Here is a 26,735-nt window from a genome sequence, read left to right on the forward strand (position 1 = left end):
CAGGGTGCCCGGTGGCAGCCCTGAGGATGCTGGACAATGCTGTCCTGAGGCCTGCTGAGCATATCTGTTCTGCTTCCGCTTTAGCCCTCATAGCCTTACTCCACAACTCTGGTATCCTGCTATTGCCCTGGTCTTTCATTCTATAAAACCGATCCTGGGGTATGGCAGGTCCATTGTGGAAGCAGGGGGATGAGCCTTGAGCCCTGGGGATGATGTAAGAAGGGGCCAGCTCTGGTTTGACCTTCAGGCTGGGTCCTGATGGCCTTCGTGGGGTCAGGCTTGGGCTTCTCACCTCATCCCAGGTACTTTGTGAAGCTTGGATGGAAGGCTGGGTGGGAAGCAGTGTGGGGAGGAGGCTGGCTTCTGCACGTCCACGTTATGACGCCCATCTGTCCGTCCTGCTGGTTCCAGGAAGGGTGAGTTTGTTATGTGCTTGGAAGAAGCAGCAGGCGTTGGGCGTTGCATGACGTGCTCAGCTTCTGGAAGGTCTATCAGCCAGTCAGTGGGTGAGAGAAGGCTTGGCTCATGGGAAAGCAATAACTCCATATCCCCACGAGGGCAGGGAACGGGGAGGATCCAGGCAGACACTCCCTGCCCACTCGGTGGGCTTTTGGAGCTGCTCTGTGAGCAGAGGGCCCTCGATGACTGCCAGACACCCACCAGGGACTGTTTTTGCCAAGCCTTGATAAAAATTGGATAAGGACGTGGGATCACAGGGCTTGCGTAGGGGTGGGGCACCTTTCCTAGGGGCCTCACAGAAGTCTGTGCAGCTTGTGTGTCCAGTAGGGCATCTACTGAGGTAGTCAGTCACCTTTGACCGTGTTCTCCTGGGACAGGCAGAATCAAGAGGGACGTTGACAGCACTCTGTCCCTGCTCACTGGCCAGTGCTGAGTTTTCTCAGCTACACAGGGACTGGGAAGGCCTGCCAGGGGGGTAAGGCATGCATGACTGTGTGTAGCACTGCTGTGTGCTCCCCTGAATAAACCTGCTAGAGCACACAGGTGCTGCCACCCCCTGCCACTCAGTTATGTATTCCTAATAATTCTGGGGACCCGTCTGCCGACACCTGCCCGTGAGACAGTGTGAGCTACTATGACATAGAGCCGGTCAGTTGGTCTGTAAGTTACTGGCCCTCCCTGACACTGTGCACACCGTTCTGCAATCCTATGGAGAGGGTGAATCAGCAATTAGTGTCTTTTGCATGCCTCGTGTGGAACAGGACCCTAAGTGAGGGCTCAGTGGTTAGGCGTACAGAGTTTGGTCTGGAACTTACCTATTGGGAAAGAGTGGTGTGAAAATATGAGCTTTCTTCTGAATCTAAAGTAATCTTTGTGGGCGGACATATACACAGTGGGGTATGTTGTAAGTGTATAAGAGACTCTGAGAAATGCACCAGGTGTGAGCATCCAAAGAAGATGGGAGAACGTGCTCTGGAATGGGTGCAGTGGTGTAGCCCACAGCTATGCAGCTGTGCATGCATGCAACTGTGCGCGTGCGCACACATGTGAACAGGCAAGTATGGATGTGTAGTCAAATATGTATGCACAATGCCTAGATATCACTCTATGTAAGTAGCCATTCAGAAGCCACTGGTGGCTCACTGAGATGGGGAGACCAGCCGAGGGGCCCTGCTGGTTGTTACAGGGAGTGGTTCTTTCCAGCAAGAAGGTGAGAAGAAAGTCCAGTGAGTTTGAGGAGAGACATGGTCACTGTGGCTGGATTTGCAGTTGCTTGGGAGGTAAAGGAGGAAGAGGAAGATGGACTGCAAAGCTCTGGTGGAGCCAGCCATTTTGCTCAAGACCATGGAGCAGGGCTAAAACAGTAACAACACAGGGAAGCGAGGGTTAGGTTGGTGGGTGTCTCTTAGCTCTCGCCTACACTTCTTCCTCACATGCGTCCTTTCTGTCCATCTAAGGCGTAGCTGACAGCCTAGAGTATCCCGTGGATGCTCAGGGCTTTCTAGTGTTCTTCACTCACTGGCCAGGGTTGCTTATTTTTCCATCCTCCCATGAACCTGTATCATCTTTGTCTTGCTGCTGGGTCTGTCTCTCTGCCTCAAGCCCTTTGAAAATGCAGCTGTACCTCTCAGCAGAGGCTGGGTGAGCCCAGGAGTGCCAGGGGCTGTAACAGGTGATGAGCGGGAGGCTCGGCCACTGCACTTCCACAGAAATAGTGCACACAGGCTTCTCAGCATCTCTTCCTTCCATTGACTGTATGGTAGAAGGCTACCTTCACAGTGACTCCGCCCCACAGTGCCATGGGCCTCGGATGGAGGGCAGCCTCCAGGGCTTCCTGCATCTCTGCAGGAGTCACAACAGCCCCTACCCATGGCCCTTGTCAGACCTCAGCTGATGTTACTAACTAGCGCCAGGAGGGAGGTTGTTCATTTACTCAATTCCTGCTGGAAACCTCTCTCAGCAGCCCTGCTAAGGTCAGGAGTTAAACAAGGTCTGCCCTGCTGTCCCTAGTCAGCTGAATCTGAAGTCTTCACCAAAGGAAGGGGATGAGAAGTCTAGGCAGCCCTGTGTGAAGCCCTTGAGCAGTGCCCTCCACCAGGCGGCAGGGAGGCACCAAGGGATGCTGGGTTGTATCTGGCTGTCTGGGAACTGTGGGTCCTAACGAGGCCTCTAGGCAATGGTGCACTGAGATGAGTTGACACAGCACATTGACTGTTTATTTCGAGACAGGGTCTCACTGTGTAGCCTTGGCTGGTCTGGAACTTGGAGTATACACCAAGCCGGCCTCGAACTCACAGGTATTCCCCTGTCTATGCCTCCTGAGTACTGGCATTAAAAGCTTGTGTGGCCAAGCAGGTCAGGGATGCTGGGCACTGAGAAGATGTTTTATTTCATAGACATCGCAGAAGAGAGGCCGAAAGCCACGTGGGGTCTGATGTGAGAGATGAAGTGAGCTGTGTGGGATCCGGGTGTAGCTTGGTGGTGGGTGCTTCATCCAGGGCTCTGGGTTCTACTCCTAGCATTGCAGATAAGAGGGGGAAACCGTGTGAAGCTCCAGGAGTTGTCCTGAGAGCTTGAGGGGAGAGGATCCTGCATCCACTGACTGGGAGCAGGCCTGGGCTGGGAGCTGCACACACTCTGCACATGCTCTGCACACTCTCTGCACACGCTCTGCACACACTGCAAAGGCAGCTGGGAAGCCTTCAGCCTCCCGACCTGTGGAAATGCCAGACTTGTCTTCAGGGCTCTCCCAATCGACTGGCAGTGAGTGAACATTTGCTGTGAACATTAAAAAGCATAGGCCTTTCTTTCTGTGCTTGGTCTGGGCTGCATCAAACTGTCTGCCCAGAAGGAAAACCCAAGGAGCTGATAAGGGGATGATGCTTGCTTTCTTAGCCCCGGGCTCCGGGGATCTTGTGCGAGCAGTGCCTATGGAACGAAGCATGCATAAAAAACACATTGGGGAGAATTGTCACCAGGGATAATTACCAGGGGTGACAAACACAGGATCACTTTCTGGGAATAATAGGAACTAATGGGTCTATTTAAATTATTCATCATAGGACAAGAATTCCTTGCAAGGGACAATACCAAGATAAACGCTCTTGGGATTGAACTGGCAGAACTTGGGGGTGAAAAATGTGATGGCTAAGGAAAAACAAAAACCCTCAGTTGCTGAGTTAAAGCCAAGCTCCGACAGCGGGTGGGAGAAGCAGCCGACTGCGGGCAGAGATAGGATGTGGAAAGCTAGATGGATCCCATTAGAACTTAGAGGATGGGATAGGACGGAGCAGGGACTGCTGTTGGCCATTTTAACAGGATGGCAGGCTGTGAGAAAGGCCATATTCAGGGAAGGGGCTAGGGATGTAGCTCAATTGGTAGAGCTACAACTTGTCTGGCACTCATGAGACTCTGGGTATCATCCTCACCACCACCCACCAGACTGGGTGGACGGTCTGTGCTTGTAGACCCAGCACTTGGGAGGCAAAGGCAGGAGGATCAGAAGTTCAAGGTCACCCTCAGCTAGCTAGGGGGTTCAAGGCTATCCTGAGCTTTTGCAATATACATCAAGACAGTGTTGATTCACAAGTGTGAGGCAGGAGCCCATAAGTGAATTGAACACTGATTTGTTTTAACTTAGGAGATAGGTGATGTCTTCAGGCTAGAAGGGGTCAGAAGTATTGTTGACACCAGGAATCCACTTTGGTAAATACTCAACTCTTGTTAAAGTGAGTCCTATGTGACTCAAAGAGCTAAGAGAAGACAGAGTGCCCAAGTGCTGGAAGGGAGACAGGCGTTCATGGTTGAGGTGCAGGAACCTTCTTCCTATTCCAAATGTCAATCTGCAGAAATCATAATGGCCATGCCCACCCTGGCCACGCCCCAGCTGTAGCCCCAGCACCTTGGCCACATGGACACCAGCTTATCAGGTTGACTTTGCGGAAGACCAGAACAATAACAACCTGAGTGTCAGAACAGAATACAGCAGTGTGGTATTAGAAGTGCTGTGTCTGACAGATGGCCCTGGGGATAGCCAGTCTCCTTTGTGGAGCCCATGGATACTCTTCACATGGCAGAAGGAGGTTAAGGGATGAGGTAGACCAGAGTGATGGGAGGAAGGGGCATGTGTCCAGCCATGTGGAAGCCTCTAGAAGCCAGGGGAGGGGGAGGCAGTCTCTGATAGAAGGAGCATCCCCAATGTCAACTCAGAGACTGATGTGGGGTTTCAAACCCAGGGACTGTCAGAGTGTCAATCTGTGTGGTCATCAGTGTGAGTCTGTGGTCATTGGTTATAGTGGCAGGGGAAGACTCATGCAGACAACCTATTGGGTGGAGCTGGACCTACAAGAGATGGACATCCAGCGTCAGAACTTTTAGGAAAGATGAGAACACGACCCAAGGACAGGAACTGACAGTGTCCCAAAGGAGCAGCACCAGCTGATGAGAGCAATGGCAGCCCAGGAAGGGGTGTGGGCATTGGCATGAGTGGCCCCGTGTTACCACCAAGCCCGTCCTTTCATGTCCCTGGCTCTCTCTGCTTGGCAGACTGTCCCCGGTGGGCTCTGAGACTTGAAGGTGAATAGTATCTTGCAGAGCCTAGAAGACTGTGTTCCAGTATGTCCAGCTCAGGGGGAGGCACCACTGAGTCAAGAGATGCTGTCTCTGGTGTGTGAGCTTTGCATCTGCGGGGTGGAGGCTTCCCTCCCCTTCTTCGCCCTGCCCCCTGCATTCTTCACGTGCCTAGAACACCTGCCCCGTGCTAGCTGCTGCACTCCGGGTACCACCGCGCTGTATCCGTGGTACAGTAGAAATTCCAGAAACTCCTTCCCATGCCATTTGTCTGCAGACTTGTCTCATGAAGTCACCTGGTGATAGAAAGCAGGACAGCCCATCTCTCCAGGGCCCTCTGGATCCTGGATCTTCTCTCGAGGCTCAGGCTGTGTTTTCCCGGCAGAGCCTCTGCATGTTTCTGAGGTGGGTGGTGGGTGGTCGAAGCTACTGCTGCAGACAGCTCTGTTTCTCACCACCTGGGCTCCGTCATCTTTTAAGCCAGGAGAGGCTGCCCTGTAGACGCATGGAGTTTTGTCCCTCTCTGGAACATGCTGGTGTCAGTCTCAAGCTCAAACACAGCCAGGGTCAGTCCCCCAGATGCGCGTATGGCGTCAGCTGAGAAAACACTCCTGGAAATCGTCTTTGGGTTGGGCCGCCTTTGATCAGGAAGTTCTGTTTATTGTACAGTATAAACATGGAAGAGACCTCTTCTCCAAAGGGGATACAAGCAGAGCCAGTGGATATGCCTGCCCTGAACTGCAGGCCTGGGAAGAGGGGAGGCTGAGCCGGTGGCCATCTGGCCTACTGGTGTCTGTATCCTGGTGCCTGGTATGGGTAGCACGGCATGGCTCGTAGTTTCCGATACACAAGAAGGAGTTTAATTGGCCAGTCCCGGGTGGGTGGTCAAGTTAACCTTCATGCTGATGGGCTGCGAGTTCAGGCTGTGTGGTCTATAGGGCAGAGCCAGAATTTTGAGGGTAGAGCAGCCTGTTTCCCAACCTCCAAAAGGGTGGCACAGACCTCATCTTACCTCACCAACCATGTTCAGAATGGGAGGAGGCAGTTAGAGACGGTACTTGGTGCTAGCTGACCTCCATAAATGGAGACAGGATATATGGTACCGGCTCATACTCCATGTCTGGACTGAACTGCATCTGGAATGTCAGCCACTAGGGGAAGCCCTGAGGCTCAGAGCTCAGAACAGTTGTGGAGACACACCTTGCTTATACGACATCCACCTGTGATCTCACAGGTCCAGAGACTATGGGCAAGCTCTAGATTGCCCTGAGCCTTGGTTTCCACCTGTGTAAAACCAGGATTGGTTGGTTCTACTGCAGAGGATACTTAAACGAAGAAAGAGGCTAACTGTGAGGGACCAGGGGCTCAGTGGTCCTTGGGCCCTGATAAGCCGCTGCTGAGTGAAGGACAAATGGATGAACAAGTTGCCTCCATCAGTGTGCTGTGTGTGACTCTGCGACATTGTGATTCTGGTGTGCACCTCCTGCCTGTCTCTTCCAAAGGTCCCTAGCCTCTCCCATCACCCTGCCTCCATCGAAAGTGAGCACGAACAGGAGTCAGCGTATGCTAGCCAACTGGCCACAGGTCAGCACCAGTCACTTGGAGCCAGGGATCATACCTGGGCATGGGTGCTGGGAGGGCTGCAGTTGGTGGGTATGGACCAGAGAGGGGACACCTGTCCAGCCTGGTGGCGTCAGCAGCAGAGGGGAGGACAGGCTGCTGACAGAGGCTGGGGAGGAAGGAAGTGACAACATTTCAGCATTAGACACAGAGGTGAGAGGCAGAGGGCACAGCCTGGTCTGGGGAAGCCCTGGGCAGGGGTTGGTGGAAAACAGTCTCAACCTGGTACTCCAGCTTCAAGGAGTCTGGTGTGGAGTTTAAGCTCTGCGGTCCTTGCACAGATGCCAGCCAGCTATATTGGTCCAGGATGCAAAGGGAGTTGGAAGGAAAGTGGGATGGTCCAGTCGGAAAGTCCTAGATGGTTTGGGCCACAGGACTGTCTGTGGAGCTGGCCTTGGCTCTTTCTGGAAGGACAGACTGCATCCCTTGGATCCCTTTCCAGGTCTGACCCAGACATCCCCGAGCTTGGAATCTGTGCTGTGTCCTCACAGTACAGTCGGAAGCCCACTACTCCCTAGCGTGTTCTTTGGGTTGGTCCAGGACGGGTCCCCATCCCCTGGAGAGCCATGCCGCTTGGCCAGCTGCAGCCAGGTGTAAACCAGATCACATTTAACTCCGTGGCTATGCATAGCTTTGGCCATGAGAAGCCCCGGGAAAAAAATACAGCCAAATATTTGGTGTGGACACAGCTCTCTGATGTCCTACCGGGAAGCAGGCAGGAGATAAGGGGCCATGTCTGATTGAAGCCAGCTGCCTCCATGCGGGGCGGGAGGAAGGGAGATTATAGCTCATCCTCCAACACCTCCACGGTTCACACGCCACATTTAAAGCCCTGCCTGGGATGGGATGCGATGCGGACTGTGTTGGAAATGTCTCTGGCTGATCTCGGCCTTCGATCACGAGGCCTCATTAAGAATCGTGTTTTGTGGTTTTCTGTGGTCATCTGCACGGCTGGCAAACGCCTAAAAACCCCAAAGACAGCAAAGCTCTGCCGCGTCTTTCAACCTCCGACAAGGAAACAAATCTGTCACGTTAGACCCTTGGCAGACACCTCCCTCGTGTCCCTGCTCCAGCCTGGAACCTCATCTGACCCACGGGGAAGGTCAGCACTGCCTTTGATGAGATTAGAGGAGAAATCTGAAGCCTTAGGTGACCTTCCGTCCTAGGGAGGGAGAGGGGATGAATCACACCACAGAGAAGCTTTGAGACTTCGCAGGCAAACCGGCCGGGATTCAAAAAAAAAAAAAAAAAAAACAACCAAACAACAATTCAAACAGTTTGCACACAGACACAGTCAGCTTACACATGCCACAACTCAGAGGCACAGTCACCTTTGTCATCTGTTTCATCCCTGTCCCATTGAGCCATTTAGACACACATCTACCTACCTGTCTCAGGGGAGTCATGGAAACTGCAGCATGGCTCCTGGACATGTGTGCCTCCATCAGGTGGAATGGCCTAGGGCAGCCTGGTGGTGGCACAGGCTACTGGGGCACTATTGCTTCTGATGAGTCCTCACCCACAGGGCTCATGGGACCCAGTGTGGACCGTGTCCCAGGTATGGGTATTTCTGTCCCAGTATCCTCCTGGGGTCCTGTTGAACCCTAGCTACTGGTTCAGATGCTGAGCAGCCTCCAGAGCCAAACTGTGCTGTCCCAGGATACTGGAGAGACAGAGATTCCTCTGAGGGCTGGAGGCTGGCACCCAAGAGGCCCAGAGTCTTTTGAGGGTAGTTGCCGATGTGGGGCACTGAGTGCCGAGTGAGCTATCGGTCTTCAGATCAGTGCTTGAGGGGCCTGTTCTTGGAAAATGTGGGAGACTCTGGGATTCTTGTGCTGGCCTTGGAGCTAGAGCTGGGCTACATGGCATCTGGGCTTGTGAGAATCAGCTGCCTTTTAGGATTCCCATGTACCCTGAGCCTCAGTGGGAACTGTCATCTCCTTACTCTCTGTGTGTCAGTACAGTACAGATCTGTACCAACATGTGGCCTTGGGACGTGTGTGTGTGTGTGTGTGTGTGTGTGTGTGTGTGTGCGCGCGAGTGTGTAGGGGGTCGATCCTCACCTACCGTTTGTTTGTTTGTTTGTTTGTTTGTAGACAGCTCCTCTTTGCCGTTTTGCTGCAGCTGGCCTGAGAGCATCCAGGGATTCCCCTGTCTGCCTTCCACCTTTCCACAGATCACAGATTCTGTGCCACGCCTCCAGTTTTAATGTGGGTTCTGAGCGTTCAAATCAGATCCTTGGACTTGGTGGCAAATGCTTTTATCCATGAAACTTCTTCCCTGAGCCCTGAGATTTGATTTTAAACAGTGGAACCCACAAGGGGGTTGGAGGCGTTGAAGGAGAGTGACTTCCATTGTCAGAGCTGCTAAGCTTGGGGTCATATCACACCTGTCACCGTCACGAGATGTTCGCGTGGTGGGAGCAGGCTCTGGGTCCTTCAGCATCCGGTCAGCTGTAAATTAAAGCCAAAGGAGCCCTGGGCTCTGGGGGTCTGAAGAGCATGGAAACAAAAGGCCACACAGGAAGACCATGTCCTCCATCTCATGCCAAAGGGCCCAGTGTCCCCTCTAGTTGGAGTGCTGGGGATCCTGCAGAGCTCCCAAGGCTCAGTGGTGACCAGCACAGACATGTGGCCTGGAACAGGTCGAAAGGTACTGTGCACAGGTGGCCATGGGGGCCAGGCCATGGAACATTCGACACCACGATAATACAGTGATGAGGATTCGCTACCGACAGGACGCTATGGCTGCTGTGGTTATGGTTCCCTTCACGGTCAAATGTGAACACACAGTCACTTGCTTCACCCTGTGGCATCCATGGTGCAGTGGTGTCCCTCTCATGCACAGTGCTTACCTCACCGTGCTGTCCCCACCGTGTCCCCACAGGACAGAGTTGGGACTTCCTCTGCTCGTTTCCTCTAGGGTTCCTCGGGCTCAAGCTTCTGGCTTCCCTCAAGACCTGCCCACACTGCCCCTGATCCGAGTCTTTAAACCATCCCACTGCTGACAGGGAGGCTGTCTCCTGTAGGTCAAACCTTCTAGCAAAGCAATTTAGAGGGCTGGCTGTGGTACCCACGTACCCTGCCTCACCTGCAACACCATCCCCTGTGCCTCAGCCGTGGCACTGCAGTCCTAAGGCAAGTGCCCTGTTGCAGCACTGGCCTTTGGCCACTGGCTATAGCAGGCTTCACCCATTGCCATCCTCGCTGAGATGTGGGCCCGTGCCAGGCGCGGAGCCGGAACTATCTTCCAGCTTTAGTTTCTTCCTTCACGGGGCTGCTTGAGCTGGCGAGGAGGAGTCTCCTCATCTGGTCATGAGACTCTGCCAGGTCTCCAGGGCTTACATAGTACACAGTGCATTGCCAGTTCCTTGGGTTCTGCCCTTGGTGGGTGGGGAACCTCGCTGCCAGGCTCTGAGGTCCCTCCAGCAAGGGCAAGCCCTTTCTAGATCCCTCCATGCTTGCTCAACACTTAAATCAACTCTATTTGTTTCTCACCAAGGTCAGGAAGGTCCAGACGTGATCGTCCTGCCATTTCTCAGACATGGAAGCTGAGCTCATCCACAGGGAAGTCTTCCCCGGGGTCACCCAAGGTCTCCTGACAGCCACATCTGGGCCTCGCTGCTCTTTGTCACCAAAGGCGTCTCCAGCCAGGCTGTATCCCTCAGCTGTTCCTGGAAGGAACCCTGCTTGGCCTCTGGACCTCCCTGCATGTGCCTGCCCTTCGAGCCAGGGATAATCTCATTGGCCAGGGCCACACCTCTAGGAGTCAAGGGTTCATTTTCATGGAAAACCTGTGATCTCTGTCTGCTGTGTCTGTATTTCATTCAGCAGATGTTCCCTGTCCCCCTCAGACCTTTCCCTTCTGTCCTGTGCTGCTGTTGTCAAGCACAGAGGTTGATCCACCAGCTCCCTCCGGTGCTGGGCTCTGCCTTTTGTGGGCTGCAGGTGGTAATTGACCTCAGACACATGTGGCTGTATCCCGTGCTCAGGCCAAAGATACCAAGAGGACAAACTTCTGGATCCCCCTTGCCTTCCATGGCTGCCCAAGATGCCAGGATGCTGGGGTCGTGACCCTCTGCCCCCAGTTCCAGCCTCTGATCTAATATAGTTCGCCAGACCCCTTTCCCTCCAATGGTGCCAGGTTCCTCCTTAAAAGATGGGATGTAGCATTGATCCATAAAAGCCTTCACCTCCTGTAAATCCTTCTCAGGCCCTGCTCACACATCTTCTCTCAAGGCGAAGAGGGAGAGGGACCACTGAGGGGACAGAGGACAACCAATAGCAGCTATTCCTCGGGCTCCACCCACTGAGGTGTTTAGAGACAAGGTCAAGGCCACACCTCTACCTGTCTCTGCCCACAAGTGCACTGCACCCCAGCTGGCTTTTTATGCAAGTGCTGGGGTCCTAGCTGAGTCCTAACGCTTGCCTGACAAGCACTCTGTTTCCAGAGCCATCTCCTGACTTCCAGGGGTTTCAGATGTTCTCAGAGGAGAAGGGCGGGGCATGGGGGAAGGATTGTGGGAGGGGATGACCGAGAGGGGGCCAGTGAGTGGAATGTAAAGTGAATAAGTTTTAAAAAATATTCTCTTTCTCCTCATCTGCATATAGAGCAGAGCCAGGAGACAGGTTTTAGAGCCACCTCAGGATGTGACATCTGCCTGGCAGAGGCTCCTTTCCAGCCCCGACCTCACATTTGTTTCTGTATGACCCAGCGCCTGTCTCTTCACTCACTCATCTGATGTTGGAGGAGGAGGCCTGGCCCGCTGCTGCTGGGAAGCTGGCGGGCAGGCTCGGGGTCCACAGTGGGTCAGAGCTTATCTTGCTGGAAGCCTGGGCCTTACAGCATGGCATCACCATCCCCAGGGAGAGATCCCAAGTTTGGGCTTTGCAGGATGGGGAGCCACAGGCATCTGGCAGAGCTGTGACTTCCTGCTCTAGCTAGGTTCTTGTGCAGCTGCCTGGGTGGTCATTCCCTCTCAGGCTGTAAAGCAAGGCTGGGTTTATGGGTCTCTTCAGAAACTCAGGGGCTTCTGTAAACTCTCATGGTTGGGAAGGCTTGGGGTTAAGACGAGATCAACTTTTAAGTAGGCCTGTGGAGATCTGGGATTTGATGAATTGCATAATGAGTCGGAGGCTCTGTCAGGGTGGGTCTCTGACATCCTGGGGCAATCCCAGCCTCTGAAAGAAGGGAGAGCCACCGTGAGCTGTTTTATGGGGCTCAGAGTTGGCCCCAGCTTGTAAGAGGGAGGGAGCAAGGCTCTCTTCCCCAGGATGGCCTCTCACACTAAGTGGCATCCAGGCCTCTGTGCAGTGGGTGGCCTCTGCATGATGGTGGTACCTGTGGCATGTATGATTGCGTGGCGATAGCTCAGTGCCAGAGCACTGACCTGCATATAAGGTCCTATGTATCTCTACAAGATACAGGTCCCACAAATGAATAAAAAAGTGGCACTCATCTTTCTGTAATTAGCTTAACTTACTTGACATGACCTTTAAATCCAAAGCAATGGGCACCTGAAGCAGTCAGAGCCTCTTCTGATTTCCTGGGGACCTGTTTTTAAGAGTTTGACCCACTTTAAGGGGAATCCTCACTCCTCTGTGATCAAACTGCCAAACATAGGTCACAAGACACTGAAGTCTTAAAATGCAGGGATTTGTGTGTGTGTGTGTGTGTGTGTGTGTGTGTGTGTGTGTGTGTGTGTATGTAGAAGCCTGAGGGCAACCTCAGGTATTGTTCCTCAAGTGCCACCCACCTTGTTCTTTGAGGAAGGGTCCCTTCATTAGAACCTAGGGCCCACAGATTGGGCTAGTCTGGCTGGCCAGCAGGTCCCAGGGGTCTGCCTGTCCCTGCCTCCCCAGTGCTGGGATCATAAATAAGCACATGTGTGACTCTTTCCACAGGTCCCAGGAACAGACCAGACTTGGATCCTTACGCTTTCGGGGCGAGTGCTCTATTGCTCAGTCAGTAGAGCTTTTTAAAGCACTTTCTCGAGATAGCCATGAGCCAGTCACAGTGAAAGCACACACGGAGTGCTCCAGGAGACACAGGGTAGAAAACTGGAGACCGGGAACCACTTTCCTGGTTCATGGAGGCTTGAGTGGGAGACACCATCATCTGCCGAAGAGCTGACTCTCACAGAGAGCATCAGGTCTTTCCTTCCACACTCTCAGGGCAGGGTGTGGGGTGACCCTGGCAGAGTCAATGTGGAGATGAAGGTTGGGGTTGAGGCTGTGACAGAGAGGGAGCTGTCAGATTGTTGGTGGAGAAACAGTTTCGAGGTCTCTAGCAATCAGAATGGTTCTTAAAATCTTTCAGGAAGTGTCTGTGACCAAAGTGCTGCACCAGGCCCCGCCTTGCTCAGAGTAGACACTCCAGCTCTGAGATGGGCTTTGGGTCTGGAAAACACTGTATCGGAATCGACTGTAGCTGTGTGTCCCTGTCGGTGGGGTTTCCTGACATTCCAGGGTCCTGCTTGTTCTGGTGGGATCTACTGGGGCGGGCCTTGGCAGCTGTAGATTTTGGCTACACCAATGGTATGGGATCCCAGTCTCTGTTGTCTGTCTGAGCATTGACTAGCTCCTGTGAAACCTGCCCCTGGCTGGGTCCTCTGCCAGCCTGCCCAATGCCAGTCCATCAACCAGAGGGCCCATGAGTGAGCAATAAGGTCAGTTATTTGACAATAAGATCAAGTGTATACTGAGCGGGAAACCCTCTAACCTCTATCCACAGAAACATTGTGTGACTTTTCCTGAGGGGACATATTCAAACATCTATTCACCCCAAGTCTGGATTGTCGAACTAGCTAGGCATTTACTGGGGTCAGTTCTAGGATCATGGGTGACTCAAAGGCAAGTGGGCACAGGAAAAGCACAGGTCGTCGTGGGTAACGACTCCGAACAGCTGGGTCCCTGGAGCTCCCTGTCTATCTTACAGGTAGACTCCTCCACAGAGAGACTTGTCTTCCCAACAAGTGTCAATTCTTATAGAACCAGGGGAGGAGGGCACATGGCTTTGGGGATCCTGTGACTTTTTCCAGCTTGCTCCAGTTGGAGTCTCTCTCAGTCTTGCTCTGTGTATGTCTCTCTGTCTCTCTCCCTCTGTCTTTCTCCCTCTGTCTGTCTCCGTCTTTCTCTGACTCTCTGTCGCTCTTCCTCCTTCCCTCCCTCTCTCTCTCTTCCCCTTCCTTCCCTCCCACCCTACATCCCCCACCTCTCTTGTTTTTCAAGATAGGGTTTCTCTATAGCCCTGGCTGTCCTAGAACTTCCTCTGTAGACCAGGCTGGCTTCAAACTCTGCCCCTGCCTCCCGAGTGCTGGGATTGAAGGCGTGCACCACTTTGGCTCAGTGTGCCTCAAGTCTTTATGAGTCTTTCTTCTCCCTTTAGGAGAGAATGCTTCAATTAAGAGGTAATAACACACTCTCTCTCTCTCTCTCTTTCTCTCTGTCTCTGTCTCTGTCTCTGTCTCTCTCTCTCTCTCTCTCTCTCTCTCTGTGTGTGTGGTGTGTTGTACGGACATGCATGTGTCGGTGTGCTAACCCACATGTGCATATAGATCTGGAGGCAGACGTTGGCATTGGGTGTCTTCTTATATTGATCTGGGTCTTAGTTTTTGGGACTGGATATTTCACGGAACCTGGAACTCATCCATTCACTTAGACTGGTGGGCAGTAAGCTCCAGGTATCCTCCTGTCTCTGTCTCACACCCAGTCCTGAGGTTATAGACACATTGCTGTACCCAGAACAGGGTGAAGGAGCTGGGCAGGAGCGCTGAAGAGCAGGTTCCCCATCAGCTGCTTCAGCGTCTCTCACTCATGGTCATGGGGCCTGTGTCCGTGCCAGAGCTTCATGCTGTGCCCTGTCCCCACTGTCTCCTCAAGCCCTGGACCCGCAAAGCAGGAGGTCCATCTGGTTGTATTCTTCTATTCTGGTAACGTCATAGGGTGGTGAAGTCACTTGATGTCCTGGCAGAGAGCAGTGAATGGAGATAAGACAGAGAAGCCGGTTCCTGGAAGGACTTTTTGCAACTGGGAGAAAGATGTGTCAGCCAGTCACTGGTGAGGCTTAGCACATAGCCATTGTTAGCAAGGTCAGGACCCAGTACAGTCAGATGCCTCTGACAAGATGCTTGGGACTGGAAGACTGTGTCCAAGGAACCAGTCACATTGGCTTCTCTAGGAACCTCTTTTTAGAGCTTTCAGGAGGCCAGTGGCTGGTGGTGCTGCTCAGAGTGTAGAGTGCGTGGCTTGGATGCATGAAGCCCTGGGCCTGTTGGTCTACACCTGTGATCCCAGAACTTAGGAGGTGCAGGCAGGGGGATTAGCTACATAGCAGGTTCAGGATCAGCCTAGGTTATGTTAGAGCCTGCCTCAAAAAAAAAATGAAAAAGAAGAGGGCTTTCTCTCTGTGTCATCATCCTCAGGTGGCCTCCCTTCTGCACCAGAGGACCAGCCAGCCAGGCAGCCAGAGGCCCTAGTGTCTTTTCCTCTTCTAAGGAGGTCATCAGACTCACTGCAGCTGGGCCTCATCCCTGCAACATCATCTTACTTCAGTTATCCAGAAGCCTCTGCGTCCAGACACAGTCACACTGGGGTCACCAAGGCACAGCCCAGCCAGTGGCAGGGGTCACCAAGGCACAGCCCAGCCAGTGGCAGGGGTCACCAAGGCACAGCCCAGACAATGGCAGGGGTCACTAAGGCACAGCCCAGACAATGGCAGGGGTCAGCAAGACACAGCCCAGCCAATGACAGGGGTCACCAAATCACAGCCCAGCCAATGGCAGAGGTCAGCAAGACACAGCCCAGCCAATGGCAGGTGTGAGTTACATTCTTTTCTGCTCATCATCGTAATTCCAACCTCTTCTTGGGGCTTCTTTCTTCTGTGTCTTTAAAAGACTCACGGCTCTTACCTCCCACCCCCCACCCCATTCCCAGTCGGAAAGCTCAGGTGAACTGGGAACCCAGTTGCTGTTCCTATTGGTTGAAGGAGAAACAAAGTCTGGGAAGAATTTTTTTTTTTTAAGTCTACAATTTTCCTAGCTCAAGGGCATTTGTGAGATGTTTAAGATGTTGTCAATATTTATTATTTTGAGCATGGTACATAAGCACAGGCTAAAAATCCCGGAAACACTCTTCAGGAAGGGAGTCAGGAGGAGGAGGTGTGAACACTGTGGGCGACCTCCCAGCTGCCTGCCCTCCTTCTTCTCCATTCCTTAGCAGCATAGATGATGATGTAGGCTGGGCATCCAGTGGGAGGAAAGGGGACCTTCTTTAGTGTGTCTGTCTGAGGCTGCTGCCTTCCTTGCTTTTCCCGAGGATCAGAGAGCCTACCTCACACATGGCCGTCCGTCCGTGAATGTCTAGCATCCAACACACAGTGGGGCTGTGGGACCCTTATTGGGGTCATGGAGGCACCCTGCACGTCTGCCAACATCCCACCTAGTGCCCGCTCCACATCAATTGTGGCTCCAGCCATCCTGCCCAGACCACCAGCACCAGGTCTGCCTCCGTGTGGTGGGCACGCAGGATAGACACTGCAGAACAGTGCCCTGCAGCCAGGAGGATCCTGTGACAATTGTTCCTGTGGGCTGGTCCTCTCCAGAAGCAGCGAGCTCTGCATGCAGGGGTGGGGTGTGGTTGCTATGATCTAGGGTTTTGTTGACTCATCGGCTCAGATTTTCAGCCCCTGAGCTGCTGTCGCCAGACCCGGCATAAGCCTCTTGTGAAGGGAGGCCCTGCCAATCATGGCCCCGTGACCCTGGCCCTGTATTCTGTGGCCTTGCTAACTGTGTTCACATTTTCTGTCTATATGTTCATATGTGTGGGGGGACATTGGGCATGCTCAGCCTTCCTCTCTTGATACAGGCTGCCTCCTTGACCTCAGGCTAGGCTCACAGTTAGCAAGTCCCAGCAGTCATCCTGTCTCTGCCCCCAGCATTGGGAGATACAGACTCCACATCCATGCTTGCTTAGCAAGTGTTCCTTCCTCTCGAGCGTCTCCTCACCCCCATCGCCCACATTTTAATCTGGGTTGCCCCTTAGTTCTGCCTCAAGGGACACCTTTACCTGTTCTAGAAGCATGTTCCTCGTCCGATGGTGGGCACAGTCTCCACCACGTGACCTTTTCTCCTCTTGCTTAGCACAGAACTTTTGGCTCTGGTGTGGCCACCCGTTTCCCTCATCTTGGTTTTGGTTTTGGTCTTATCTCAGTGGCCTGATCCGAGGTTATGAATGTGTTATGAATGCCTTTTCTTCTTCTGAGACTGCTAAAGCTTCAACTCTTACAGTCAGGTCCTCCACACATGCTGACCTCTGTGTGGTGCCAGGCAGAGTCCAACTTCCTTCTCTCCTATAGGGAGAACCGGTTGTCCTCCACCGTTTGTAGAAGCATGCCCTTTCTCTACCAGAGACCCGTTGACACGGGCGTTGAGAACCCACTGAGCACAAACTCGAAGGCTGACTGCCGGGGTTACACCTTTAAAGTTAGGGTGAGTCTGGAGAGCCTGCTGCAGAGAGGTTTCATGAAGGGTGGCTTAGGACATGGCTGGCCCCCAGGAAACACGCTGCAGGCGAGAAAGCAGCGGCAGGCCCTGTACGCATGCGCAGTGCAGAGCAGCCACTGGGGACACACTAGGGCACCCGGCCACGGTGCAGGCTCCCCTTCTCCAGCCTACCTCATCACCGTGCCAAACACAGCCTGGCCCGTGAGCACCAACCTGGCTAGCAGGGATGGAAATAATTAGTGTCTTTCTGCAGAGATGGACGGTGACCTCAGGTGAGGGGCAGGACTTGGAATAGGATGTCCTTGGTAACAAAGCCTCAGAGAAAACAGCCCCAAACAGAGGCTTCCCTCTATAGGAAATGTCCCATCTCTGTCTCCTCCAAGGCAGCACTTTCAGCTTCAGATAGCCCCATGGGGTCTGCTTGCGGGGGGGGGGGGGCTGGCTGTGTGCCCCACGGGCTGCTTGGGGGTGGCTGGCTGTGTGCAAAGCTTTATGGGATCTATGCTACACAAGATGATGTCAGGTCAGTACCCCAAGATCATGACTGTTGGTGTAACCTGTGAATTAAGGTGTCAGTGTCTCCACCAACAGAGGAAACAGGTCCTCCTAGCCACTGAAGTGAGAGCCAGGGCTCACTTGAGCCTTCTTACCCAGGTCACCTCTCTGTCACAGTTTTTCATGGTCCTGGAGTCTCATCCCTCAGGGCCTTCAGGATTCTTTGGTCCTGTGTCACACACTGGCCTGTGATGACACTAAGGTGAGCCTTCTCCAACTTCTGTTAGAATGATTGGGGAGGTGGCCCATCACAGAGCATTCAGTACCAGGGCATCCGGTACCAGACTCTGCAGCAGGAGGCCGAGCCACGCTCTGGCTCCTCTCTGAGCTACATCAAAACTTGGAGTTGGTGCCACTGCTGCCTGAGTGTGTGTGTGTGGGGGGGGGAGGGACAGTGCCTGGGTCCCCCACACCATTTATTAGCTGTATGCTGAAGTAGCTGTCAACGTGAAGGCCGGAATGGAAGGCTACATCTTCCAGAGGCCTTCCATGCTTTCTTCCCACTGAAGCCTTTGCCCTGAGCACTTAGCATGTCCCCGGCCCTGGCTTCCTCTGTGACGACGGGCAACTTCCCGGCTGTCCCCTTCCCTCCGCTCTGCTGAGCTGACTCTGTGAGTAGCCTTGCCACTGTTCCTTTCCTCCATAGCTCTGCACATGCTGCATCAGCTGCCCTTGCCACTGCCTGGGGGACTGCCCTCTCCAGCTCTGCTCTAGCTGCTGGAAACAGCTGGTCCATTCTCCCAAGACTGCCCTGGATGGATGGCCAGTCTAGAGCCAGGGCACTATAGGATGTGAGGCGACTAGCCCTCTCTGGTATGATGCCATACTGCAGGTGGACCTCCTCTGGTCCGTTTTCCTGCATGTGTAGACTTGAAGGCACATTGCAGAGGGTTGTGGATTAAGGATCTCTGTGTGCACTGGTGCAGTGTATGCCACAGAAGCTCTAGGCAGATTTGTCCTTGGTACGTAAGGTTCAGGCTGTCTGCCCTCTTCTTCATGGGGATCGTTATGTCAGGCTTTGGTTTCACTCACGCCTGCTGCTCTTCCCAGGACGCCATGAATACGGTGCTCGTGAGCTTCGGGGACAAGGTGGATGAATGAACGGGCACAGGGAGTGGGAGTGGGGAGAGCGTGAGCTGAGCATCAATGACTGCTCCCCGGGTTCTCTGCTCAGCTTAGCTCCTGGAGAAAAGGGATGGCTGGGCTCCTTCTGACTTTGGCTTTTCCTTCCGAGCAGACATCTCATCCAAACGTTAGCTCTCTCCCCCAGCCTACTTCCTGTGATTTAAGACCTTAGCTATGCACTAAGGGATGCTCCATGCTCCCTGTTATACAATAATGATTTTTAAAAAATCTTCACAGACAAATGAGCCAGCAGTATCTCTGTGTCCCTGGTGGAGGAAGGGCAGGGCTGTCTTTTTTTGTGTCAGAACGGGGGCACTGAGGCTTGGTGTGAGACTTGAAGGTGGCTCCTCCTCAGTCTTAGCTGACAGCCTGTTTGACGGCAGAGGATCCCCTGACACTTAGGGCTCTGCCTCCATGGTAGTACTGCCTCTGTGGTGTGGATGTGGGAGCAGCATGGGACCACTGCCTACCAGCCTTGGGTACCACCGTGGTACCATTATGGGACCTGGTTGGTACGGCTCATAGAGCCTCCAGCCTAGCAGTAGGCAGGGCCCCTGAGACACATGGGGACTATTGGAGGCTTTTGTTAATTCTGTCTAAAGTGTTCACATTTATGCTGGGGAAATGGCTCGTCCATTAAAGTGCTTGCTGTGTGCAAACTTAAGCGTCAGAATTCACATTAACAAAAGTCAGGTGTGATGCTTAGAATCCCAGAGATGGGGAGACAGTGGATCCCTGGGGCTTACTGGCCAGCTCAGGTTAGCCTAATGGGAAGTTGCAGACCAGTCAGAGACCGGGTTTCAAACAAAAAGTTAGTAGATGGTTAACGGCATCCCAGGTAACGGCACCCGAGATCCATTATGCGTGCATGCACACACATTCAGTTTTCCATATTTAACAGCCAACAGTTAAGTTTCATGGTGCTGGCACAAACACAAACTCTGGCGGGGCAAGCCTAGTGTTGGTGGCGCGCCCTATGGGTGGGGGCAGGGAGGGTGTTTAGAGCTGTCCACCAGCAGTGATTGCATCAGAAGAGACTCCGTGCAAAGAGAAGCCAAGGCTGTCAGCTTAGCAGGGGAAGCAGCCCGGGAGCTGTGTGCTGAAGCCGAGGTTGGAAGACAAAAGATCACACTTGAGCTGCGCTTTCTCCACAGTCTCGTGGCTCGGCCATCCCTTTGGAAGTCAGACGAGAGGCCACGTGGCTCGCACAATTGTGACTGCATTTCACTCAGGGTCTGCTACAAGGGCCCGGAGAGATGGCGCATCAGTTAAGAGCACTCCGGACTTCTGTAGGGGACTTGAGTTCGGTTCCCAGCACCCACATGGCACCTCACAACTGCCTGTAGTTCCAGTTTCAGGGGATAAGAGACACAGTGTTCTGGCTCCCACAGGCACGTGCACTTGTGCACACACAGACACACATGCATAAACAATACAAACTTCAACTTACTCTCTGAGGTTGTGTTAGACAGCACCAGTGTATGAAGCTTTCTTCAGTGATAGGCTATGCTTCTGGAAATCTGCTCGAAGCCAGATGCTCCGTGTCAATCTGGGTGGGAGGACGGACATCAAGTGCATATCCTAGTCGTGTCCGTGGGCTGGAGGGCTTGATAGGCACCGTTACAGTTCTGCCCTGGAATGCTCTGGACATGTGGTTGCTCTCCCAAGGAAGTCCATATTTTTAAATGGATGTATTTATGTTTTGTACCCAAAAGGAATGCCATTGAGACAGCCTGAAATTCCTAAGAATTCACATTTAGTCAAAAGGCTAAAAACAATAAGAGAGGCAGTTTATTGGATGACTTTTGCCTTGTAAAACATTGGGGGATGGAAAGTTCTCCAATAGATACAAATGCTGCATCTGTCTAAATAGCAAGGCTTCCTTAAAGCCGGCATCTTCTTCTAAGAGCCAGATGGTACCATGTGGGAAACTAGAAGTGGCCAGCTTTCCAGACAGGAAATGCGTTTTGTCAAGAAGATCCATTCTTCTGCCCAGTGCTGACCGACAGAGGGTCAGGAAGTCTGAGTTGCCAGTCACAAGGCACAGCACTGATGAAGGCCGGGTGGTGGTGGTGGTGGTGGTGGTGGCGGCGGCGGTGCATTTTATGTAAGAACGGTGATGGTAGGTCAAGAGAAGAGACATTCCTGTCATAGACGGCGTCAGGGCAAGCCACACTTGGGAAGAAATTAAAATGTCTGAACGTGAAGCAAGAAACATTTTTTCAGTGTCTAGATCATTGAGACAATGACTTTTTAAATTTTTGCTTTAATATGTGGATAGTCTTTACTTTTTATAGTGACTTTTGATAAGAGATCTTAAATAGAACTATTTTATAGAGCCACTAATGAAGAGCATATCACTTTAGCCAACATATTGGTATTTCAGCCAAACACAGCAGTGCGTACCTGTTATCACAGCACTCCAGAGATGGCTTATTTGAAGCAAGGTCAAGACCAGCCAGGACTGAAGAAGTAGTAAGACCCCATCTCAGCCGGGCGTGGTGGCGCACGCCTTTAATCCCAGCACTCGGGAGGCAGAGGCAGGCGGATTTCTGAGTTCGAGGCCAACCTGGTCTACAGAGTGAGTTCCAGGTCAGCCAGGGCTACACAGAGAAACCCTGTCTCGAAAAAAACCAAAAAAAAAAAAAAAAAAAAAGACCCCCATCTCAAGAAAACCAAACATTAGAAAATTGATATTGTAGGAAAAGTACCTGTGTTGATAGTGACCTGCCTGCTCCCATCTCTCTCTGCCTGCTCCCATCTCTCACACAGTGTCTTGGTTTGAGTAACAAGCTGCACTGTCACCCTGATGCCCCCTCCATCCTACTCACGACATAATGACTTTGTTTACTTTTGTGGTCCTTGCCACACAGGTGATTCACATCGCTGTGCTGACCTTCCTGCCTGCCTTATGCTAGACACAGATGACCTGAACCCAGCATCCAGCAAGAGCGTTGGGTGGTCAGGAAGGTGGGTGGATCGACAGTTAGCAGCTCAAGAGATGGTTGTTTGGGGAGAGGAGTAATGGACAGGTGGAGAGGTAGATGAGTGGAAGACATACAGTTATGTAAAGGGATGGGTGGAGAGATGGCTGCATGCCTTGGTAGATGGGTGGTGTGGATGGCCAATGAGTAGACAGACTGATGGACACAGGAAGAACACATGAGTAGGTAGGAGATGGATGATAAATGGATAGCTAGGAGGGTTAGTAGAGGATGGATAGATAGATGTGTAGGTGCATGGACAGATGGTGAATGCACAGATGGGTAAGTAGGTGAGTGGTTGGGTAGACAGATAGAAGAACCGGCAAATGGGTGGGTGGATAGGTAAGAACATAGGTGTGTGGAAATTCAGTAGATGGATGAATGGGTGGGCTTGTGTGGGTAAATGGACAGTGTATGTCTGGAAAGATGGGATGAGCAGATGGATACATAGGCCGAGAGATGTCCAGAGGGCTGGAAAAGCCTTAGGATGAACTTAGCTGATGGAAGAGGGCCTTAGAGATACAGAGTGGGTGAGCTTTCCTTTCTGTCTCTGAGTAGCTTCTCGCCTGTGGCAGCACATTCATCAAACTGGCATATGACTTTTGTAGTGTTTCAGAGTCTCTGATGGAGATCACAGAGCTCTGTCACCAGGGACAGGAGTGAGAAGAACTGGTCAGAACAGGCTCTACAAACCCTTGCAAGGAAGCAGCTGGGTCTTCCTTCTGAGGGGAGGGTCTAGCATGGAATCCCCCCTTTTGGGTGGATCTGGAGCGAAGCCAGGGCTAGCTAGGACACTGGGAGAAGAGCAGCCTCCCAGTGAGCAGTCTCCTGAAATCTGCTTCGTCCTTAGGGCCTGGGATTGTGGGGTGCGACAAGTACACCCCCATGGTCAAGAACAGCCTGGCTATTGAGAAGCCTCAAGTATGAATGATAAACATGCCCCCCACCACATGCCTTCATAGCCAGCCACGTCAGCAGATCTCAGTCTGTTGGTCTGACCTCGCTAGAACCATGGGCAAACGGCTCGCAGGGATGGGAAGCAGAACAGATAGAAGCTTGGGGGACCTCAATGGGCGAGGGGCGGCCAGTGTCTTGACCTGCCTCCTCCAAGGAGCCCTATAAGCAGCTGTGTGTAGCGGACGGAGTCTGCTGTTGCTATCCAGGATGGCTTGCCCTCGAGGCAGATGATCTGATTTTGTTTTAATGAGAATAATATTCGCTCTAAAGAGGGAGGAACCCAGCGGGGCTCCCATGTCAGCCAGACGTCTTAAATTATCTGTTTGGAATGGGACAAATCCTGAAACTCGTGCGTTGCTCAGATCACCGCCCCCCTCCCCACCCTGTAACTTCCAAGCCCTGTGTGTGTGTGTGTTTTAGGGAAATTTAAGCCATGTGTTGCTGATTCATTTACACGTTGCTGATCAAAATACCGTTTTGTAAGAGCCGATCGGCGCCGGGACAGCCTTTCAAGCCCATTTATAAGCCTCTTCCCAATCCTCTTGTTGTGAGCCAAGCACTAAAAGGACCCATGTTCACTCGGCCCAGTAACAGAGCACAGCAAGGCGCTCGGGGACAATGGTGCCATCTAAGCTCTTAGCAGCAGTAGGCTAATGCAGGTTATGAACTTTGGGAGCCTTTGCTGAGATGGGCAGCACACATTTCCCTCCCCTGGGGGCTTGAAATGGTTCTGTATGTGACCACATTGGTTGGCACGGGATCTTGAGTCTTGAGGTAGTTTTCTTCTTTGTGATGACTGATTTCTATTCTGCTGAGGAATGTGGCTTTGAGAAGTGTTTTCAGAGAAGTGTTTTCATCCTTGTCTCCTCTTTAGAACCCAGTTTGTTCATGTCCTCATCACTTTACTGAGTAGCTGTCACTTGACAGGCGTAACTGAGCTACAGTGTGAACACATGTGGTGAGAACACATATCATCTGACCCTTTCCAAGTGTGCAGGGCAGTGTCACGAACTAGGCTCCCCATGCTGTGTTAGGCCCCAGAATGTGCTATCTTGTGGCTGAATCTGCTCTGTGACCGGCCTCTCACCACCCTGAGCCTCCGGGAACTGCCATCCCACCTTGTTCCAGTGAGTTTAACATTTATATTCCATCACACTTGTCGTTTAGTGTCTGGCTGGCTCACTTAGTACAACCCCTCTAGGTTCTACAGCGTTGTGACAAACGGCAGCCTCTCCCTCCTTTTCAAGGCTGGAGAGCATCCCACGGTGTACACACCACATTCTCTTTACCTTTTGTCTGCTCACGGACTTAGGCAAGCGTCTCTGCTCTTGTGAATGGTGCTGAATATGGATGCAGGACTCTTTCCACAGACCAGTTGGCTGCAGTGACCCCTGGGATTCCTAACCCATTGTGTGAATCTTGAACACATTGGGGAGGGGGTGTACTGGTGTGTGTGTGTGTGTGTGTGTAGAGGGTCATCATGTCTCCAAGTCTCCATAGAGAGAACTTCCTCAGCTGGACCCTGTGCCTCCTTCACCCTCACAGGTTATTAGAGAGGAAGCAGGCATGGAGGTGCCTGAGGGATTGCCATTGTTGGGGTAGCATCATCCCAGCTGAACCCAGCTCCTTAAACACTGAGGCTCCTGGCCCTGCTCCGATGTTGAAGTACTTACTGTGTGTCAGTGGACACATTGCTGTCTGGGTGTTCTAATTGTTTTTTTCTGACACCAATGAGCAAAAACAACTTAGGGGAAGAAATGATTTACTTGGCTTCTACTTCCAGGTCATGGCTTATCACCTGGGAAACTGGGGAAGGAACCTGAAGCAGAACCTACAGAAGGACACTATGAGTGTTGGCTCACTCACAGACTTACACGCATCTAGCTTCCTCACACAGCCCCAGGCCACCTACCTAGAGAATGATGCCGCCCACGGTGGGCTTAATCCTCCTACATCAATGAATTACCAAGACAGTTTCTCTACAGATTTCCTTACAGGCCAGCCTGATCTGGATAATTCCTTAATGAAGGCTTCACTCTCTGATGACTCTAGGCTGTGTCAAATTAACTTTGCGGGCACAGTGGTTAGAGGAGAGTGCATGGTGAAGCTGGACCCCTGAAAGGCAGGCATATATTGGGCACGTGTGGTACCTCTCAAAAAGCTGCCTTCTCCAGCTTTGCAACCTTGCAGAAAGTCTGGTACCATCTCACCTTCAGACACATAAGCATAAACAGAGCATACAGTCATGTGTTTGTGTGGGTATGTGGTAATGCGTGTCCAGGGCCATGTGCACATGTGCACCAGCGTGTGTCTTCTTTTATCATGGATTACATTAGTTTTTGAGACAGGGTTTCTGACTGCACCTGGAGCTCACTAGGCTAGACCATCTGGGCAGCACGCTCCAGGTATGCTCCTGTCTTAACCTCCCCAGCACAGGACTTAAATCATGTGTGGTCATGCTTCTCCCACAGCGGCTATTTTAAATCACCAGTTCTCTGGGATCAAACTCAGGTCATCACACCTACACATCAAGTACTTCACTGACTGAGACAGGTCCTCAGCCTCCATGAAAAATCTCCTTCATGTTTAGTTCCAGTCACTGTGTCTCTGCTGTTGCTAGTTGATACCTGACCCCAGTCACCACCCATGGAAAGGACCCGTAGCTATGTTTAGATAAAGAAATTGCATAGTACTCACATACTAATAAAGATCCATCACTGCCCTGTCTTGGAGGACACCTTTATGCTGAGTCTGTATCTTTCCTATGGATGGAGGAAGGACATTATCACAGCAGAACAGGGTACCATTGTTTTAAGGCTTATTTTTAAAACATGAAGACCAAGGCTCATCAGCCCTGCATTTGTCTAAAGAGTCTTCTGGGTACCTCACTGACCCTTGGAGAGAGGTGGTGACTTGGATGGAGAGTAGATATGGTACCTCTCCTCCTACTAAAGAACACAGGGCACAACCACTGTTGAACAATAAACATCACAAGGTTGGCAGCCAAGAAGAGAAAGGCTTATTAGATGGCTACGCCATTCCTGCACAGTGGGCAATGGGATAGAGGACTAAGGCCCTAGAGGACAGAGCCCCTAGAAACTGGAGTGTTCCAGGCTGAATTAGAATTCTAATTCAGAGCCCTGGAGAGGAAGAACAGCCAACTCCAAGGATCTATAGAGCAACTGAATGTGTTGCGGACTGATCGCTGTGTGATGAAGTTTCTGATGGCTGGGAAAGGGCAGTCCAAGGGGGCTGAGGTGGCTCGCTCCCACCACCCAAGGTGGAGAGACCTTAGAGCACACAGGTGTGAGGCTGAATCTTCAGAGAAGATGGTCTCAGTATTGATAGCAAATTAGGGTTAGCCCAAGACTGCTCTGGCCCCTCCATACACAAGCCTCAGAAGGACCTGATGCCAAGTGACAGCCCAGCAGGATAAGGCCCAGAGCTGTGCAGGAGGATGGCAGAAGCCACAGAGCCATGATAGACATCCCAGTAGCTGGCATTCCATCAAAAATAACCAGACGTGCAGAAAGCAAAGACTCACAATGGGAGACCAACCGATTAGAACTCCATCAAGTGACAGGACTTCACAGACAGAGATGCTAAAACAGCCCTAGAAACACACTCTGTGTGTTTGGCAAAGAAGAGGAGGCTGAGATCATGTGTGGAGAGAAATAAAACATGCAGAAAACCTTGGATATTTGGAGATGAAAAATGTACGGAAAAAAATACACTAGATGGAATTCACTGGAAAACAAAATAGAAGACCAGAATTTGAAGCTTCAGAGAATTCTTCAGAAATGTCACCTTCAAACCAAACGGGGATAGGATGAAACTAAGCCATGAGCTGAATAGGGCATTGGCTTCTTGGGGTTAGAGCAAGTCCTCGGGCCACAGTGTGATAAGCACATTAAGAAGAGAAGGAAGGGGCAGGGATAGGACCTCATGTTAATTTTAATTCTCTT

At 52.1% G+C, this 26,735-nt stretch overlaps 1 protein-coding gene and 1 long non-coding RNA gene across 3 annotated transcripts in view; one reads left to right on the forward strand and one right to left on the reverse strand.

The window, feature by feature from the left end:
- The window catches only part of Zfp469 (zinc finger protein 469), a 229,528-nt gene that overhangs the window by 25,864 nt on the left and 176,929 nt on the right, over positions 1-26,735 (forward strand). The window lies entirely within an intron of this gene.
- Positions 20,599-25,881, reverse strand: Gm34413. 2 transcript variants are annotated; one of them, XR_879284.1, is made up of 2 exons: positions 25,468-25,881; positions 20,599-21,004 (listed from the first exon to the last, which is right to left on the reverse strand). It is a non-coding gene; the product is annotated as a predicted gene, 34413 (long non-coding RNA). The 2 variants fall into 2 exon arrangements; XR_879283.1 differs by having other exon boundaries at positions 20,599-21,025.

This window comes from Mus musculus, chromosome 8 (assembly GCF_000001635.26).
Source record: "Mus musculus strain C57BL/6J chromosome 8, GRCm38.p6 C57BL/6J".
Taxonomy (NCBI): domain Eukaryota; kingdom Metazoa; phylum Chordata; class Mammalia; order Rodentia; family Muridae; genus Mus; species Mus musculus.